Genomic DNA, 4,321 nt, shown 5'->3' on the forward strand with positions numbered 1-4,321 from the left:
GTAAATATCTCGGTCCATTGCATACGAATTCCACACCGGTTTTTCCGGATATGACTGGATGAAACAGGAAATATCCGTTTTTTTTTTTTTTTTCTAACTCAATCAAAGATATTGCAACAGTCTTTGTGTTTGTGTTTTCCTGATATTATCCACAGACTTTATTGTTTTGAATGTTTTTTATCAGGGAACCTTTAACTTTGTACCGTAGAAACACTAATTGGTTCATCATGGGAACACCAGCTCTACACATTCGTATTTTCTAGGGAGAAAGCTAGAGGAACTGCGGCAAACAAACATGATATTTCTGTTTGTATAGATGACATTTTATGCACTTGCCTAACGAAGAGCTTGCTTTTCTCCAAAACCATTTTTACTGTGATTTTCTTGGACCATTGCATACGAATTCCACACTAGTTTGTCCGGATATGACTGGATGAAACCGGAAATATCCGGTTTTGTTTTGGCTAACTCAATCCGAAATATTGCTACAGCCTCTGTGTTTGTGTATTCCTGATATCATCAATGGACTTTATTTTTTTTGAATGTTTTTTATCAGGGAATATTTTATTTTGATCTTTTTTTTTTTTAGTCCTTATGGAAGACACTTTATTTTTTTATTTTTTATTTTTTTTAACTTTGATTTAATGAATATAAATTTCCAGTGTACAACTTATGGATTACAATGGCTTCACCCTCCCATAATTCACCTCCCACCCACAACCCTCCCCTCTACCACTCCATCTCCCTTTCCATTTTCATCAAGATTCATTTTGAATTCTCCTTATAGACAGAAGATCAATTTAGTATAAAGATTTCAACAGTTTGCACCCACATTGAAACAGAAAGTGAAGCATACTGTTTGAGTACTAGTTATAGCATTAAATCACAATGTACAGCACATTAAGGACAGAGATCCCACATGAGGAGCAAGTGCACAGTGGCTCCTTTTGTTGACGCAACAAATTGACACTCTAGAATATGGCGCCAGTAACCACCCTAGGCTGTCATCATGAGTTGCCACGGCTATGGAAGCCTTCCAAGTTCGCCGACTCTGATCATATTTAGACAAGTTCATAAAAGACAGAGTGAGGATAGTAACCAATGATCCTAAGAGTGGCATTTATCCGGTTTGAAAAATTATACAGCATTAAGTGGAGAAGAGGACCATCAGTACACACAGGTTGGGAGTAGAGCCATTGGTGGTAGTGTAGAGGTTATGATTACAAAGGAATGAGGGCCAAGTGCACTAGACAGGGCCTAGAACAAAGGACAGAGTCATTATTAGAAGAGCTAAGAAAGGTGCTGTCTAAGCTACAAGTAATTTTTCTGATTGAGAGACAAATAGAACCTGATAGAAGGGGCTTGATAATAATCTGGTGGGCTTTAGGCCTTGTAAATTCAGAGACCCAGACCTATCTATCTCTTCCCATGGGGTATATCCTAAGGGAGGTGTGAACCTCCTAGGGGAAGGCACTCTGTTGACTTTCATTACTTGGCTGTGCTGGGAGGAGAGCTGGCCAGGTAAAGGCAGGGGGCATCTCTAACAAGAAATTTACAGTTCTGCCTGCAATGTTGCTGACCCTACTTGGCCATCCCCTCAGCTGCAGTGGTCACTTTGGAAGTTGGGCTGAGTGAAGGGCTTTTCAGCTTAGAGCCAATAATATCTGTGGCTCTGACCTGGGCATCCTTCGACTCCAGGACAGGTCCATTTCCAGTGATCCAACTCTTGGCAGAGCTGCCAGAGCTCTTCACAAGCTGACTTCTGCTGAAGCCCAGGCTTACCACATTGAAAGCCACTGCAGTGCACTGGCCTGTTGGGTCTCCTTGAGGGCAGATCACTGTACAGAACAGCCATTAATAGGCCTGCCACCCATTGCTTCTGATGCCAAGCTTTCTTTTCCTCCTGGTTTTTGTTAAAGCAGAGCAGAGGATGCAAGTCAAGGGAGTGCCCAAGTCCCATCTCTAAACTTCGGTGGCCTGAACTACAAGTCTATAGTCACAGGCATGTTCTGTAGTAGTTTTTCTAAGGTAGACAATGCCCATGAGGAAAATTATATTCTCATTTAAAAACTTTCTTTCCCTTTGGTCTGAAAGGGAGGTTTTTTCTACTTACTGTATACTTCGCTGATGGCCAAGTGAATCTAGCTATGAGATTATTTTTTAAGTTCTTATTTTGGCTATGCTATTACAGAAAAATGTTAGCCATCTCTTTTATAAGGTCTAAAGATTAAATTGTGCGTCCTACAGATTCCTTTATAATAGAATTAGTTTCCTACCTTGAAGAGAATAGAGAAAGGAAAGAACAAGTTGGGCTTAGAATAGAGAAATGAGGGAGCAAGTCCTAGATCGCTTACTGACAATAGCAATATCACATGAATACTTAGCAAACTGTTGCAGCCATTAGATAACAACTTAAGAAAACATTTACCAGAAGGTCCAATGCCTTCTATAAATTTTAAGAATCATGTATTTGGGCCGGCGCCGCGGCTCACTAGGCTAATCCTCCGCCTTGCGGCGCCGGCACACCGGGTTCTAGTCCCGGTCGGGGCACCGATCCTGTCCCGGTTGCCCCTCTTCCAGGCCAGCTCTCTGCTGTGGCCAGGGAGTGCAGTGGAGGATGGCCCAAGTCCTTGGGACCTGCACCCCACGGGAGACCAGGATAAGTACCTGGCTCTTGCCATCGGATCAGCGCGGTGCGCCGGCCGCAGTGCGCCTACCGCGGCGGCCATTGGAGGGTGAACCAACGGCAAAAGGAAGACCTTTCTCTCTGTCTCTCTCTCACTGTCCACTCTGCCTGTCAAAAAAAAAAGAATCATGTATTTGGAAACACCTCTTAAATATCTAACATGGTGTAGTTTGTTTAGCCAGTAAACTTAAGCACAACCATCTAAAATGTTTTTAGTTTCTTTCTACCAACACCTTTAAAACATATGATACACGGATTCAGGTCACACAAATTAAAATGTATCTTTGATTGATTTTAGCAGCTTAAATTTATGGACAATCTTATCTATAAGCCATTTAAAATAAAACTCTTAATAAAATTTCCCCATGCGGACATACAATATGTACACACATATAACATAGCATAATAGACCAATATAGCAATTTTAATAATAGCTTTTAAAATCTTTAACTCTTTTTGTAGATTGCCAATTGATTTAAATTGCTTTTTGTTTTTAGTAACCTCAGTTAACCATACTTTCTCTCAGTTTGTACTGTTAATACATTATTGGCTTCATCTGTTTACAGAGCCATCCCAAAGTACTGAATACAATAAAAGTGGCTGGAAAAAGTCCATAGGAACCTATAGGAGGACAGCTAAACACAGAACCAACAATGCTTTAGTTTTATGAGCAGCACATTATATATATATATATATATATATATATATATATATATATATGACAAAAGACTTTAAGTCGTCATGTTTAAAATTATAAACTCATCAACCAACAAGAGGCACTTGCTTCCTTCACAGTATTTTTGAAAGCACCTGTAGGAGTTTAAAGTATTTAACCCTTTAGGCCTCTGGGGCTTTCTCATTAAGATAACTATCATGTCTAGTAACACAAGATCATTAGACTTTTTAATTCTCAAACATTTGTATTAATAGCATTTTCCATTATAGAAACTTAAAGTCTGGAACCACATCACATCTTGACAGTACTTCTAATATAATCCAAATAGCCTGATTAGTTGGTGTCTCTATAAGATGAGAGACATAGGTCCTTCGATTTTTTCAGTTGGGCCCAAACTGGGAAAACCAAAGTCCAGGATTTACTGGAAATTTTAGACTCCAGATTGCTTGAAACTTTGATTTTTTGAATGCCTTTCAAGATTTTGATCTTTTAAACACTAATTGGTTCCACATGGAGACACCAGCTCTACACATTCCTATTTTCTAGGGAGAAAGCTAGAGGAACTGCGACAAACAAACATGATATTTCTGTTTGTATAGATGACATTTTATGCACTTGCCTAACGAAAAGACTTTGCTTTTCTCCAAAACCATTTTTACTGTGATTTTTTTGCTTCATTGGATATGAATTCCACACCAGTTTATCCGGATATGACTGGATGAAACCGGAAATATCCGGTTTTGTTTTGGCTAACTCAATCCCAGATATTGCTACAGCCTCTGTGTTTGTGTATTCCTGATATTATCCATGGACTTCATTATTTTGAATGTTTTTATCAGGAAACATTTAATTTTGTACCATGGAATCTTCAATTGGTTCATCATGGGGACACAAGCTCTACCCATTCGTATTTTCTAGGGAGAAATCTAGAGGAACTTCGACCAACAAACATGATATTT

This window comes from Lepus europaeus, unplaced genomic scaffold (genome assembly GCF_033115175.1).
Source record: "Lepus europaeus isolate LE1 unplaced genomic scaffold, mLepTim1.pri SCAFFOLD_30, whole genome shotgun sequence".
Lineage (NCBI taxonomy): Eukaryota > Metazoa > Chordata > Mammalia > Lagomorpha > Leporidae > Lepus > Lepus europaeus.